At 50.1% G+C, this 16,823-nt stretch overlaps 1 protein-coding gene across 2 annotated transcripts in view; it reads left to right on the top strand.

Moving 5' to 3' along the window:
• The window catches only part of WDFY4 (WDFY family member 4), a 231,424-nt gene that overhangs the window by 127,975 nt on the left and 86,626 nt on the right, over positions 1-16,823 (top strand). The gene's annotated exons all lie outside the window — the stretch shown is intronic.

Raw genomic sequence — 16,823 nt, 5'->3', positions numbered from 1 at the left:
ACCTCTTGACTGTGTGGAATGAGCCACTGGGGTTTTCTATTCCATTCCTCAAAAGCTAAATCATCGCATCACTCAGTGGTGCCTACAGTGCCCCTTGGTGATCCCAGATGCTGTTAAAGGGATTTGGTACCTGGTTGGAAGGTGGGGTGTTTCTTCTCTGTGTCTGCAGCCTTAGCTGGGATCATTGAAAACTTGGATCCTTTTGTTTCTGGTGGTTGCTGCTGGGTTTGGTCCAAGACCTTTGCTGGAGCTACTGGCTGGAAGTGGGAGGTGTGGACTCTCCACATGCACTGGGCTTCCTTACAGTATGGTGGCAGGGTCTGCTACTGTTGATGTTGAGAAAGAGAAAGAGAGAGAGAACATGCAGCAGTCACGTCACTTTTTGTGACCAAGTCTCAGAAGCAAGGCAATGTCACTGTGGCTGAGGCAGGCACCAGGTCCTGCTCAAGGTCAAGGGAAGGGAAGGGAAGCAGATGAGGGTGTGAGATGGTCCTGGAAGAGCCTGTGGAACTAGACATTCTGCCAGAGCTCCTGATGGAAAACATGGTGTGTCATGGACTCCTATGGTGGAGCCTGGGAATCTTCGGGTAACCGAGGGGCCTTAGAGTCAGGAGACCCTTGGGAGAGTGGGTGAGCTTCCAGGAGTCTTGGTCTCCGTTTTCCCACAGTGAGACAAAATCATGGAGGGGACCTGGCAAGGGGCTACCTGGGGAGATGGCAAGGACACAGACGGGCACATTGCATCATTATAGGCCAGAGCCAGGAACCAGGAGCTCCCCCTCCTGAGAATCCACTGTCCACTGTGGTCAGAGACTGATGAGCAGGGGCTGTCCCAGTTGCTGGGGGGCTGCCTGTGACAGCAGGAGTCCAGGCTCGTGGAAGGAGAACCTCTAAGCAGAAGGGGCAGGTCAGCAGAAAGCCTGACTGGGCTGGCTGGGTCCCTGAGACAGGAATGGAGGGAACAGCTCACCTTTCATTCACCCGCAGGCTCAGTTCACTGGCATGGTGAGTACACGACTCAATTAGGTGTGCTGACAGATGCACCAACTGGATGAATGGATGAATGACTGAGTGAGAAACTCAGTGAGATTCATGGCAGCTGCATCAGAAGGTAGTAGTAGAAAGACCATTTCCAGCATACTTTTGTTTTTGTTTTTTGTTGGCGATTTGAGAAGCTGAGAGAGAGAAGAGTTTTCTCATTTATTTGGTATATTTCCCAATGACTACAGTTACCAGAACTGGGCCAGCTGTAGCCAGGAACCAGGAACTCCATTCAGGTCTCCCAAAAGTGGCAGAATCCTAACTCCTTGAGTCCTCGTGCTCCCCAAAATCATGTTTGGAGGAAGGCAGAGTTAGGAATCAGAGCTGTGTAACTTGTACCCCAGGTACTTGGTGTGGGACACATTCATCTTAACCACGAGGCCAAACATTTGCCCCCAGCTCTGTCTTTTAGAGGTGCAAATGTAATCTAAAACAATTCCCAGGCTTGGCAGTCAGTGACTGAGTGAAGACCACTGCCAATCTCTACATCCTGGGAAGGAGTCCTAGGGCTTGTGGCTGAGAATGTGTTCTGTTCACACCACCCCAGTGGAAGCCCTTGGGAGCCGTAACGCTTTGGGAGTAGAAGATCATGTGTAAGCGCCTCCTTCCCCTCAGAACTCTCTCCACTAAGGGGGCACTCCCCAGATGGCAGCATAGACTGGCAGCCCACCTTGTGCCCTGGTGCCTGCTGTTGATCAGTGCCGTGTGTCTAGCTCCTCTTCTGCACCCCGGCACTTGTATTCCTGGACCGAGTTCACCTTGTGCCCTAGGAGGGTGGGTGAGCTTGGCTGGGGAGCTGGGGAGGGGCTGGAGAGGGTGCTGAGTGCAATCATTCTTGCAATGGGAGTTCTTACAGCCATCCGTGGCGCCTCCTCCAAGTCCCCTATCTCCCTCCTTCCTGCCCCAGGCCATCGCCATTGGCACCAGTCAGCAGTAGGCAAGCTCCAAGGAGCTCAGTGGAGACTCAGCTTGTGTGGGAGAAGCTCAGGTTGACCAAAGGGGTGGGGACATGTGGGTGATGCATGCGCCTCAACCCCTGCGAGGTCTGAAGGGAGACTCTCCAGATTCATCCTTGCCTTGGGTGAAGACCACATTGTCTCCATCAAATCCACAAGTCCCATTCACTCCACAAGCCTTCACTTCCTCTGTCCCCTGCTCTACCCATGAGGCTGTTGCAGAGGACACAACTGGTGTGCTCTCAGCCTTCATAGATCTATAGTTTTTTTTTTTTCCAAATTTTATTTATCTTTACTGGAAAGGCAGATTTACAGAGAGAAGGAGAGACCGAGCGAAAGGTCTTCCATTTATCTGCTGGTTCACTCCCCACGTGGCCACAATTGCTGGAGTTGGGCTCCTCTGAAGCCAGGAGCTTCTTATGGATTTCCAATGTGGGTGGAAAGTTCCAAGCCCTTGGACCATCCTCTGCTGCCTTTCCAGGCCACAAGCAGGGACTTTGGTGGGAAGTGGAACAGCTATGACACGAACTGGCATCCATACTGGATCCTGGAGCTTGGAGGTGGACAATTAGCCAACTGAGCCATTGCGCTGAGTTCACACAGGTCTTTATTCTAAGGGGCAAAGACAGAGTGAATCGATGCACGAATTTATCAATTTTGGAGGTGCTGATTGCAATGAGAAAAAAAAACAGAGCAGAATCATAAGGGGAGAGGGTGTGAGAGAGAAGCTAGGATGCTTGCCACACTGTTCCTGGCAAGGGACATGGGGGCCAATGACCGAACTGAGGAAGAGGACGAGTCTTGTGTTGCTACAGAGTGGCCAGGCAGAGGCACCCTTGGGTGACAGCACTGAAGCCTACAGGAGCGGGGTGTCTTCCAGCAACATTGGTGGGTGTGACTAGAGGGAGAAGGACAGGGGTGCCCAGAGCCTGCTGCTTGCCAGCAGCCTTGGGGAGCATGTCCCTGAACTCTGGACACTGGGAAGAGCAAGTTGTGTGTCCAGCAGTGCATGGCTGGCAGCAATGTGACAACTCATTAGGTTTTTCTCTTGGGTTTAGATACTCAGAAGCTCAGAGAGATTTGCATAACCCACCCTCTGTAACCTCATACAATTCATGACATAAACTGCTATGTCTCACACACATACATGTGTGTGCACACACACATATGTATATTTATACACATACACAAACATTCCTTCACCCTGGATTCTGCCCTCTCCTTTCTCTTCAACCTGATTCATTGGTGCTTTCTGCAGCTTAACATATCTTGAGGGTTTTGAAAGAAAAAAAACACTACAGTTGTCTTAAAAGTTATCTTGCATTTCCCATGGATTTACTTTCTTTTAATAAAATACATGTGTGTCCATTTGAGAGGGATAGTGAGAGAGACAGAGGAAGCTCCTATGCAGTGGTTTGCTTCTCAGATACCCACACTGGCCAGTTCTGGGCTGGTGCCAGAAAGCTGAGCTGGGAACTCAATCTGGGTCTCCCACATGGGTGGCGGGAATGTGGCTACCTGAGCCATCACCACTGCCTCCCAGGGTCAGCACTAGCAGGAAGCCGGAGCCAGGAGTAGCAGCCAGGTCTGGAAGCAACTCAGCCATACCAATGTGGGTGTGGGCACCCCAGCTGACATCTTAAGTTAGATGCCCGCTGAAAGACACGTTCATTTTCGAACCAAGAGGACTATGTTTTCATTTTTTAAATAACACCTTTGCTTAGCGGCATTCTTTCTGGGTAGCTCATTCTAGGCCGGGCACAACGCCAGCTACGTACAAGTGGGCTCTTAGAGAACAGGTGTGGGTGTGCCCAGGGCACTCGTTGCCCCTCCTTGTGCTGAGATGGAGCCCGCCAGCCTTCAGACCCCACATGTAACGCTCATCTCAGCGAAGATGCCTTTGTCGCTAACAGAAGGCACACGTCTCAGGTACATATGCACACTGTGATGTCATAGAATAAGAGCATCGCCTATTTGCCCTGGGGTCTGTTTAATTATTTTTAAAAATTAATTTTGATTATTACAGCTGATTACACCTCAGTGAGCAATGTAATTGATATTTTCTAATGCATCCCCAGGAACATTTTGTACAACACGCTTTTTGTTGTTGAAGGTTAAAGACTCCGTTATTGGTTTTTCCCTAAATATGCCCACATCATTAGTCCCTCCAGTGAGGAGGTCGCCATCTGGAAAAAGCAGCATGGAGACATTATTCAGGCACAAGTGCATGAAATTGGGGTTTCTGCATCTTCTGTCTCCGTTCTTCAAAGAGGAGGCTCGTAATTAAAGGAGTTGGTGTTGGAGGAAACATTACTCATTCGGTGCTATTCCTTATCATGTCAGCGGCTGACAGCTCCATAGCACTGATAAATTGTGCCTGGGAGTCGGACACCCAAGGAAGGCCTCAGAATTCCTTTTCCTTGTCCTCACATCCAATGGGAAGGGTTTCTTCTTGGCAGGTGAGCTGAACTTGGAAATGAGGCTGATTTGGTAGATGGAATGTCCTCTCCTTTGGCCATTGACCTACTCGCGGTCCCTTCTAGGGTCATACTGTGAGGTGACTGCCTCTGGCATGATGGGGACTGTCGGGTGGGGCTTGCTTGAGACCACCAAAATCCCTCTTGGGGTGTTCAGGAGGCTTTGCTATCATAGTCCCCCTCTCTCTGCAGGGAGCAGTATGGATGACATACTCTGTATGGTCATTCCTTTCCACTGCAGTGGCCACTGCCTCACAGGCCTGCTTGTTCTTGTTTCAAAATCATTCAGGCAATGGACATTTGGTCCAGCAGTTAAGATGCATCCATAGTGAAGGGTGTGCGATCAGGTCCCAGCTGCACCCTGATTCCAACTTCCTGCTGTTGTAGATTCTGGGAGGCAGCAGGTGATGGTTCAAGTGGGTAGGCCCCTGTTATCTACATGGGAGACTGGGACTGAGCCTCTGGTTCATGGCTGTAGCATGGCCCACCCCTGGATCTTGCATGTATTTGGGGAGAAAACCAGAAGGTGGGAGATTTCTGTCTGTCTCTTGGTTTTTCAAATAAAGTAAATACATGAGCTAAGTGATATAATATCAACAACCAGTGTTGGTTTCTTATTGTTGGCAGACATAGTCTTAGCAATGTATGCTGTTTACCCGCTGGGAAACCATGTGTGAGGCAGGAACTTTTTGGATTTTTATTTTGAATTATTTTGAATTATTCCCAGATAATAAGGTTGATCTGAGCTGTTTATTTCTTAGACATAAACAACTAGTCCAGGAAGCTGGGGGCTGTGTATATAGGAGACATGGAGGAAGTGATGTCTGGAACTGAGGGTAGGGGGAAGGGTGAGCAGGGGGCTTAGGCAGGGAGAAGAATGGAGCCCTGTAGGTACAAGGTAGGCACCAGAGTGGGTGGGTGGAGGTCAGATCATGGGGCACCCTGAGCTGTGCTGGGGGGCAGTGGCACCTTGCTGTTCTTACAGTTTAGATGACAACTCAAGGCCCCTGGGGAGGGGCATGGCTAGGGGTTTGTAACACAGTTCAGGTGGGAGATGATGGTTGTACAGCAGGAGGAGAGGTAACAGAGGTCTAAGCACATTCTAGAACATCTTGTTTTTCTGGCGTTAAAGACCAGCAAGTACAGAGTTACCTGCTTTGGGATGAGCAGATGCTCAAGCTGTGTGATTCAGTTGTTTTGTTGGACTCTGCAGAGAATGGAGAGGGACAAGAGCCAGAGAAAGAGAATCAGGGGTCCAGAGTCACTTCCGGTCCATACAAGGGGTGGATGCAGATTCTAGACCGGTGTAGCATCGGACACAGTGTGCATGTGTGGAAATGATGGGAGAGCCACAGGTCAGCCTCCAAGCAAAGCCTGGGGTGCCCAGGAAGGGAAGCCACTCTCATAAAGGAAGGCCAGTACTGGCGTCTGCCAGTTCCCACAGCTCTCAGCTGTGGCTGGGTGCACCTGCAGCTGCTGCGTCCAGCACCATGGGTCAAGAAGCTGGAGTAGCTCATAGAAGACAGTGAAGGGGCTGGGTGTGGATTGGCGGAGGGATGTGAGGGCCGAGTGAGGATTGGTGGAGGGATGTGAGGGCCGAGTGAGGATTGGCGGAGGGATGTGAGGACCCAGTGAGGATTGGCGGAGGGATGTGAAGGCCGAGTGAGGATTGGTGGAGGGATGAGAGGGTCGAGTGAGGATTGGTGGAGGGATGTGAGGGCCGAGTGAGGATTTCAGAGGCGGTCAAGAGGTCATCAGAAGCCTGAGGGTGACACTAGAGATGCTGACACAGCATGAGCCACTTTGTGGAGGAACATGTGTGTTGTGCCTCAAGGGCCTCTCGGGGTCCTCTGGAGGCTGCCCTGCCACCCCCAGACACATCAGCAGCCCCCGCCGTGGAAGGCCTGGAAGACCTAAGAAGCAGGGCAGAGTGTGGGCACAGTGACTGCAGATCTACCATAAACTGCTTCTCTGACTGTGTGCCAGATCCAGTGTCCCCGTGAATGCCTCATCCCCAGCACTCCTGAGTCCAGCAGAGGCTGGGATGCTGAGCGAGCCCAGCAACTTGGCAGTAGTTCTGTCCTGGGCAGCCAGGCAGTGGTCCCTGGAAAGTGACTCGACATACACAGTCAGCCACTCAGCGCTCTGTACCCATCTCTTTCAAATGCCACTGTGGGGATTTCCAAAACACACAAAGAAAGAAGTAATGGAATGAATCCCTATGCAGCTGCCCCTCCTTTAACTCCAACAACATTCACCTCCTGGCCAAGCGTATATTCTATCACCATCTGTTCACCCAACCACCACCCCATGCTACAGCCAAATCATTTGAAAGTGATAGACATACATATCTTTTTCTGCATGCTTAGTTTCTCTTTGAAGAAGCCATGGAGTTCAAATAAACACTACAGAGGAGAAAGCTGGCATGCGAAGGCTTCCACAGTCACTACGGGAACCATTAGCCAGTTTTTAGTCAGTGTGTGTCCAGCTGAAGAGGGGCTGGCAGGCTCACAGAGGCCGCATGTACAGATGCAGCTTTTTCTGGATGATTCCTGAGTGTGCCTGCTCCTGTGAGGTGAGAGGTATCACCCCTGGGGAGAACTGAGGCCAAGTTCACACGCGCTAGAGAAAATGCAAGTTAGGGTTCTCTGAGATTTCTCTTGGCACCAAATCAGGGGTGGCTCAGAGGTTGCAAGCATATTTAAAATATTTATCTTTATTGGAAAGGCAGATTTACAGAGAGGAAACTCAGAGAGAAAGAGCTTCCTTTGGCTCAATCCCTAAATAGCCAGAACTGCCAGAGCTGAGCAGATCCAAACTAGGAGCCAAGAGCTTCTTCGGGTCTCCCATGGTGGTGCAGGGTCCCAAAGCTTTGGGTTATCTACTGCCTTCCCAGGCCATAAGCAGGGAGCTGGAAAGTTGAGCAGCTGGGACATGAACTGGTGCTCATATGGTATCCTGATGCGTGCAAAGCGAGGATTTAGCCACAAAGCCATCATGCCAGGCCCACTCAGAAACTTTTCACTTGGATTTGATATAAATGCAACATAATGTGTGTGGGCGAAAGAGAGAGAGTTGCCCCAGGAGGTGGACGTAGCGTTAAGAGAGGTGTCTGGTGGCCTGACATGGAAGGGAATTGGGGCATTTGAGGACCCCTAAAACTGAAGGGCCTAAAGGGACCTGGGAGAGATGAGGCTTGGTGATGCCAACTTGCTGGCAGGAGCAGGAAAGGGAAAGATCTTCCTGGCTGCAAGACCCAAGAGAAGAGAAGGTTGGAGAGGGGACAAAGCCATGGGCAACCTGAGACAGGAGAAGGGTGACTCAGAAAACCTGTCAAGATAGGCTTTTATTTATTTATGTATTTATTTAAGATTTCTTCTTCTTCTTTTTTAATTGGAAGGTAGATTTACAAAGAGAAGGAGAGACAGAAAGATCTTCCATCTGCTGGTTCACTACCCAGGTAGTCACAATGGTCAGAGCAGAGCCAATCTAAAGCCAGGAGCTTCTTTCAGGTCTGCTATGCAGGTGCAGAATCCCAAGGCTTTGGACCACCCTCTACTGCTTTCCCAGGCCACAAGCAGGGAGCAGGTTGGGAAGTGGGGCAGCCAGGACACAAACTGACGCCCATATGGATCCTGGAAAGTGCAAGACGAGGATTTAACTAGTAGGCCACCACAGCAGGCCCCAAGATGGGCTTTTTGGAAAGCTCTATTGTGTTTGGGCATGGGAGAAGTGTTGTGAACAGGTCTTTTGTAAGAGGAGTTAGATGATTCAGAAGCAAACAAAAGTATGATTGGAAAAAAAAAAATCACTTTGGAAAGTTGCTCTACTCGTGGGTGCTGTTGCTGACACCTGCTAAGCAGGCCCCGGCCTTCTGAGCCGTGGGTGCTGAACGTGAGCACTGGTTCTCTCTGGCACTTTGCCTGGCAGGGGCAGTCCTCTGCACAAGGCCTCTCTCTACCTAGCTGGCCTCAGAGCTCTCCATCATTATGCTGGGCCGGGGCAGTTAGCCAACGGACAGCTGCTTCCATGTAGGTTGTGGCCGTAGTTGAAGGCAAAGGAGAAAAAAACAATGTGGCTCAATGTTCTGTTGGTAAGCCTTGAAAGTTATCTTTCACTTCAGCTGAAAGGCCTCGTTAGCTTGTATCATAGCCCCCGCACCTTGCAGGCAGCATTGAGGGTGATGGAGGTGGGGAGAAGCCATTGTGTGAGAAGGCAGTTGCTCTGGGCTGCTAAGAGAAACCCTCCTCTCATTTCCTCTTTTCCCTCGAGTTAAACACACGCACATGCATAACAACTCACACACATACCACACACTTGCAGACATACACGTTACATACACATGCATATACTCATGTGTCCCATTCAACAAACCCACCCATCACATCAGTGGGTAGAGAACGAAGAGGCATTTGCTGGAACTCCGTCTCAGAGTTGAAGGGGGTGATAGCTCCTTGCATCAGGTTCTAGGGGCGAGCAGCAGGGGCGGCGGGGGCGGGGGGAAGCAGCAACACCGCCGCATCACCAGCTCAGCCTCAGTGTGCGGGATAAGGAAGGGAGGCCGCTAGTGGGGTGAGGGAAGACAGTGGCCTTCCTTTTTCCATCCTAAAGAAGACTTAAACACCTCTCATCCATCACCGTCCCTGTTTACAAGGAGTTTGAAAAACAGATGCAAATGAACAAAGCAAACACGGGTACCTTAAATGATGTTTCTTTACCAAGTGCATCATTTGTGAGCCATCTTTATCTTCATAATAGAAGGATAATTAACATCACTAATTATCTAATTAAGTTCATTAAGCATCCACCAACAGTGCACCGTGAAGTTGACATTATGTTCTACTGTCAACAAACGCTTTTGATTTCTTAGGAAGTAATTAAAATGTAAATTAGCATGCGATTATATGCACAGGGGAAGTTTCGAATCAGATATTCATTTCAAAACTGCTTAGAGCAAAGTAGTTTGGTGGTTTTTTTTTTTTCCCTTTCTTCAATAAAAGCCGTCATTCTGCTTTGTGTGGCACGTACATTGCGGTTGCCCGTCTGCAGGTTCTTGCTTGAGTCACTGCAAGGTGTTGGTGCGAGATGACACCGAAGGCTTAGGTGACACATTTGCTCCTATGCGGGGCGTTGTTTTCATGTGGCCATCATATTTAAGATGTTTGTTTAGTTTTCCGTCTTCTAAATTTGTGAGTGTCACAACTGATAGGTTTTCTAAGAAAAAAAAAATGTCCCTAATTCACATCTTAAATTCTCTAGGTAAGCTTACTTGTAAAAGGCATTTTAGACATTTTTTTTTCTCTTTTTAAAAGCAAAACTATTTATGCGAGAAGCAAAGGAACACAGAGAACAGACAGTAATCTCCCCTCCATTATTTATTCCCCAAATGATTGAAGCCAGGAGCCAGGAATGCAGGCCGGGTCTCCCATATGGATGGGTAGGAACTCAAAGACATGAGCTGATCCCCTGGCCAGGGCTGGAACCTGGCCTCTGCCAAGACCGAGTCTACGAGGTGACTGGCTGCTGTACCCGACTGCTCAGCAAGCCGTGAGCCAAGCCGTAATCTGTACCCGCCTAGAAGAATCACACTGCCTTATCTACCCACCCAGAGGGGCTCCTTTTGTGAATTAATACAGGGACAACAGCTAGCAGGCAGGACTCTGAACTGGCCAAGGGACCGTGCCAGTCACCGTGACCTGTTGTGCAGCAGGGGGCGTCCTGTCTAGCCCATGCTTTGAGGAGCCCTTCTAGACAGATGCCGAGTTCCTTGGGCAGATTTTCCCCTGAGCCTAGAAAGCAAAAGTCTTCTCCCATTCTCCTAGTACTCAGTGACTGTTCTTTTTCTTTTTCCTCTGACCTGACCTAGTTTTACCATTAAATCGGGCAGACTGTGTCTTTAAGATCTTGTGGGAGGGATCTTCAGTCTGCTGATTCCCTCCCAGGCACAGCTGCTAGGACCCAACGAGGCCAAAGCCAGGAGCCAGGAACTCGCTCCAAGTGCCCCACATGGGTGGCAGGGACCCAAGCACTTGAGCCATCTTCTACTGCTTTCCCAGGAGCATCAGCAGGGGCCTGGATTGGAAGCAGAGCAGCTGGACGTAGCTCTGATTGGTGCTATGATGTGATATGCCAGCACTGTAAACCACAGCTTAAACCCTGTACCACCATGCCAGACCAGCATTAACTTTCCTCTATGATGGCGGTGGCTTGAGGTGCAAAGAGGCAGCCCAGCTCTGGAGATGTACAAACCTTGGCTCAAATGCAGCTTGACAATGCATGACCTTACCGGTAGAGCAAGTCACGCCTCTTTCAGCCACATGCAAGCCCTGCGTTTAAGCAGCCCTTACAGTCAGGTTGTTGTTCTGCCTAGTTCAATGTCATTCAGAAGAGAATCATGGAAGATGGGTTTCAGGGAAAAAGCGTGTACATCAGGATGGTGTACCTTAAAACAGGTTGAAGTTGATGTAGGAAGTGGATTCTGGCTCAAACTATTTTCGAAACGGAATCTAGTCCTCTGCTTTAAAGAAGGAGCCCACCCAGGCTTTTGTTATAAAAACTTCACTGTGCATGTTGGGTTTCTTAGCGCAAGGCAAACCTGCTACCTGAACATGGAGTGTGGCTGTTGGAGGGGGCTTTCCTCCTGCCCTGCCACCGCCCCCCACCAGAAAATACTTTCAGTCTCTAGAAATGATGACTGATGGGGAGGGGGAGACCATGGCTCATTTTTTTTCCTGCTGCTTTCTCTAAATTTAAAATTTAAACATATTCATTTGTCCCAAAATGCTTTCACTTTCTGAAAGACAGAAGTGTCCCAAACTACCTAAGTGATCCAACGGCAGATGGTGGTGGAGCCGAGGCTCCGTCTGGGGCCTTCCTGAAGCATTGCTGCCATTCATAACCCGCTAGGCGCCCGCTCACAGCCCCGCCGCCCAGGCGCCTGCCGCGGGAGCCGCAGCCGCGTCCTCGTCCAGGGACCCATCTATTATGAGAAACCATTTTGGTTAATTAAAAAAGTCTTTCCAAGTCTCAGAACAGGAAGTTCTGAAATTTTCCTTCTCTTTGTTGGCATTGATAAAAATTTGCCTCGTTGGCCTGGAAAGAAGGGAGGGAAAATGGAATGAAGGGAAGAGAGCAGAGGCAACAGAAAGAACATCCGGGTCCAGTCCTGGGGTGCTAATCTGTCCCCTGATATACCTGGGAACAGGGAAGGTGTAAGTATAAGGTGTAAGTCCTTGAGGAAAATGAACAGTGCAGCTGAACCAGGTGTGGGTCGTACCAACCCCTGCGCCATTGTCTTCCATAGCCAGCATCTACCGCACATGCTCAGGTGACAATTGAGTAGAACAAAGGAGACATCTCTCTGCAAGCCAACACCCACAGAGGAGACCCTGTTGTGTGGTGTGCCAGAGTGTGGAGGAAGTGGAGCTCGGCTAGACATTGACCTGTGAGTGTCATAGGTAGGAAGGATCCAGCAGGCTTCTCGGAGGCAGTGGCCATCAGCTGAGAGCAGGAAGCCACTGTCGTCCATCTGGAGGACAAGGACCCAAGGCCAGAGGTGGGAGCGAGCTGGTGTAGTGAGCACAGAAAGAAGCACAGCTGATGGACAGGGCATAGGGGAGAGTGAGCCAAGAGGAAGTGGGCATGAACCAGTCACCCAACATGGTGCCAGCTTCTGCACAATACCAGGAAGTACAGAGGAGGAGCAAGAAAGATGTGGGGGCAGATTGGCAGTAAATGGGACAATGGTGGCCACCCACCTGGGGGACAGCTGCTAGCTTGTTGCAATCATAGCCTCCCAGGCAGCTTTTAGTAACTCGATGTCATGTATTTATATTCTGACTCACTCCCCAGAGGATTGACAGTAGCTTTTAGCTGTGAATGCATGCAATAGCATAAAGGAAAGAGACCAGAAGACAAATAATGATAGAAGAAGGCCAATTCCTGGGACATGAAGGTCATGAATTTCTCTAAGGACAGACACCCACATGATGGGCAGCTTACTGGCCTGCTGCTGTGGAGCAGGCCTGGGAAGTTAAAAAAAAAATCACATATCAATTCCTCATGCACCTGCTGTTTTGACCAAGGGACAGACCCTGGATGAGTGAAGCGATGAGCCCTGCCTAGCTTCCCTGTCCAGCCCTCTGTGAGCTTTCAGAGATTTTTTCCAAGGATGTCATGCCTCCGATCCAAAGCCACCGCACAGATTCTCATGCTGTCCAAAATGGACTTGGAACATATTACCATGGAGCAAGAAACTGTGTGTGTATACAGATGATCCTGGCTGCTTTTCAGACCCGAGGACCATCCCTCACAGTCAGAGCAAACTGGGAATCACTATCAAGAAGAATCCAGCTCTGCCTATTGCTCATTCACAATGACCACAGACACAAGGGCCCAGCCTAAGCAAGAGAGAAAACCTAGCAATAACCAAGTGACCTGGTGCAACCCAGGAGGAGTACCAGCCAACAAGCACCCACATGGGCCCTGAGAGCACCAGGGTGAGCAGGTGTGTGCAGCCCTCTACATGGCAGGCATAGGGTCAGCTGCCCACCCCCCTCCCAGAAAGTTCCTGCTGTGGGTTCCAGGTTGCACATCATAAGACTATCCTCAGAGGCAGGCCAACAAGTATGTCTCTGGAGACTAGAAGAGGTAGGGTGGCCCTGGTCAAGGCGGCATTGATGCTGTCCTTAAAGAAGGAATCCTTCCCATAAGCTGGAATCCCAGGCACAGGCTGTACAGAACACCTGCGGCGGGGTCTGGATGCCTCAGTGCTAGTTGGTATTTGTAGTGAACACACCTGCATTTGTCTTCCTGGGCTGCTCCAGCGAATGTGCCACACACTGGGGAGCTCCGCTCAACTGCCAAGCACGGTCCCCGAGTCTTAAAGGCTGCAAGTCCCCATGCCAGGAGTCAGCTAGTCACCCCTGAAGCCTCTCTCCTCGGTCTGTAGGTAGCTGCCTTTCCTCTGTGTCTTCCTGGGACTCACTTTGTGTGTGTGTGTGTGTCCTATTATCCTATATGTGCATTAGGGTCCACCCCATTGGCCTCATTTGACCACGATCCCCTCCTGGCAGGCCTGGCCGCCTATGATGGTCACATTCTGGGGACCTGGGGCAGGGGACTTTGTGATTTTCAGGGTGGTCATTTCATTCATAATCACATGTCTGGGCAAAGCTATGTCTATGGTTTGCAATTCCCTGTGGTAGAGGCCCACACCCATCTCCCGTCTAGCCTGTGTCTCTCACCCAGGCCTGGCACCCTTAAAGGGTGGCAAGGAGGGGCCGACTTCCCCTGAATCTGCAGCTTCAAAGCCTTCATCCTTTGCCACATCAGGGCTGTTCGCTTTTTTTTTTTTCAGTAGTCATTCTCCACGTACTCATGACGATTGAATTTAATAAAACCATCACAGTTCAAAAAAGACAAATTGGAAACCACCGTTCATCTTAGAAATTAATATGTGAGTGAATTTAACAAGAGATGAATTGCACTGTGGTGGTCGGGTCCCTCCTCACCCACTCTGGGCCCCAGTTGTTTGTCATTATGGCTGGAAATATGATTATTACCCTGGCATTGCTTGACATTTATTAAGGATCCAGGCACTGTGTCTCCCCAGCACAGAAAAAAGTGCAATTATCTGGGCACTCAGAGAGAAGAGACCATTTCCTGGCCTGAGTCAGCCAAATAAATGGCCCCTGAAGACCCCCAGACCACAGCCATGGCTTGACACAGACTCAGGCTGTTGTGTTGGCTGGAGCGTGGTGTGTCCTCTGCTGCCACCCCACAGGCGGGCACAGCCATCTTGGACATGATTTGCGAGCAAACCAAAGGCATTGTGTGTCATTTTTTTCCTTAATGGCTTTCACCGTTTAACCAAAACTGGGTCTGCAGGAAGAAGGTGTCTGTCTGTAAATGCAGGGATATCAGCCTTTTGTGCCTAGTGGATGCTTAGTACCAAGCATCTACCAAGCACAAAAAGAGGTTCTTAACCTCTTTAAGTACAGTAACTCTTCCATGTCTCTGCTCCAAAGGCCATCCTCCTACTAGCAGTGTCACCTGCCACCTGCCAGTTACTGACAAGATTTTAGAAGTCACTTTCATAATCTTTAAATTGTGCCCTGTTATGACAGCACCATGAGCTTTCTCCGCTGGCTCCATCCTACTTGGGGTGTGAATTGTGTGTGTGTGCTTTTTTTAACCAACCCTCCCTGCCCCACTAGTCGCTTAGTAGCCATCCTGGGTGTCATGTTAACGGTTGTGGTGCCACAGGGCTTGCAATTCAAACAACCAGCATTTTATCAACAACAGCACCTAAGCTCAGGACTAGCCGGCAGGTGATTTAGACTTGCCCGAAAGAAGCCTTGAGATGCTACTTTGAGGGAAGAGATGCTTGTTCTCCACTTCCTAAGCAAAGAAAATCCTCACCTATGAAAGCTACCAAGGTGCATTCTAAGATCAAGGCTTCTCCCCCTTGAAGGGGAAGGGAATGCATGCTGCTCTTGTTGCTGCACCCCCAAACTGAAAAAGCCACAGCCAGCAAGCAGGGTTTGGTCCTGTCTGCTGCTGCACCTTGCACTGGGGGGTCTTGGGATGTACTTCCCACAGGTAACGTGGCTGTTGTAAGGTGTGTGCTCACTGGATGCTTTTACAATCCAGGCAAAGCTGCATTTCGGCTGTGGTTACACGTGGCAGGGGAGTGAGCGCTGGAACTCTCAGCTCCAACCTCTGTTTACAGATTCCAGACTGCTGCCCATGGCCCCACGGGGTCTCCTTAACCCTGAGCCAGGGACGTGGTCTGCTTCAGGCGATGGGCACGGAGCTGCAGAGAGCCGGGAGGGCCTGTTTAGCTCTCCAAACTCTTGCCACTGCTTCCCTGTCTTGGGCTGTATGCAAGTCAGATCCTTGGAGATCTGACTGCGAGGTGGCCCTGGCAACCTTTTGTCTTCCAGCCTAGGAGTCCAGAGGAGGCTAACTGAGAAAGAGCACAGTAGGTTTTTCAAGCATTTCTTTCTTTGTAAGACAGAGTGACAGAGAGAGGGAGATAGAGAGACAACATCTGTTAACTGGTTTGCTCTCCAAATAGTTACAGTGACCCAAGGTTGGTGGAGGCTGAATCAGGAACCAGGAAACCCACCTGACTCCTTGCGGGTCAGAAGCCTCCCCTGTTGGCATAGTTCACCCCTGCCTCCATGAATAGGGGATCCAATCAAGGGGAGCGTGCCGCTGCCCTTAGCCAGAGAGAGCCAAAGCTAAGGGAAGTTAAACAGGCCAGTTGCCTGCTTTCCTTTAAGCACCTGTTGGATAGCATATGCATAAAAGCTTCATTATAAAGCAGACTGTCCGCAGTGCAGCCACATATTAATACGTGGTTAAGTTTTAAAATGTGATTTACCCATAGGGAGCACTAACTGCTCTTTGGGGTTCTGTGAATTCTGAACCAGCTTTCTGGCCCATCAGTTGGGCAGCTTTTTCATTCTGTTGGAATTCTTTAATTTCTTTGTGAAGTACTGGAAGAAGTGATTGGCATGTGCAATTTAGTGTGTGTGGGCAGGTGAAGACGCTCAGAAGTTATTGTGGCTTTTTGTTTTCTTAAAAAAATGATTTATTTATTTTTATTACAAAGTCAGATATGCAGAGAGGAGGGGAGACAGAGAGGAAGATCTTTCATCTGATGATTCATTCCCCAAGTGGCCTCAATGGCCAGAGCTGAGTTGATCTGAAAGCCAGGAGCCTCTTCTAGGTCTCCCATCTGGATGCAAGGTACCAAGGCTTTGGGCCATCCTTGACTGCTTTCCCAGGCCACAAGCAGGGAGCTGGATGGGATGTGGGGCCCCCGGGATTAGAACCAGCACCCATATGGGATCCTGGCATGTGCAAGGCAAGGACTTTAGCCGCTAGGCTATTGCACCAGGCCCTGGCCTTTTGTTTTCTTTGACAGGGAAGAAAAGTGGGAGGCAGGAAAGGAGAGAAGAGAGGGGAAGAGAGAGAGAGAGAGAGAGAGAGAGAGAGAGCGCGCAAGCTTCCCGCTTTTCTGTCTGCTTCACTCCGCACATGTCTGCAATGGCTCAGGGCTGTAGAACTCACCCCCATGTCAGCCACCTCCGAGTCAGTGCCCAGGTATCCGTCACCACCTCCATCAGGGCTGCATGAGCAAGAAGCTGAAGACGTGAGCCTGGGCAGCCTGATACGGGACACAGGCATGTCAACTGCCAGGCCAAAGCCTCATTCCAAAGCACCATTATCTCAAGCCCAAGAATCACATTCAGTCCAGGGCGCAGTTTGCCACTGATGAGACCGTGGAATGGGGGTCTCCTTGAGCAAGCACCCACTCCCTCTCCCTGCTCAGATGCAC

Source organism: Ochotona princeps, chromosome 13 (genome assembly GCF_030435755.1).
Source record: "Ochotona princeps isolate mOchPri1 chromosome 13, mOchPri1.hap1, whole genome shotgun sequence".
NCBI classification, from domain to species: domain Eukaryota; kingdom Metazoa; phylum Chordata; class Mammalia; order Lagomorpha; family Ochotonidae; genus Ochotona; species Ochotona princeps.
This window is presented reverse-complemented; position numbering and strand designations above follow the sequence as displayed.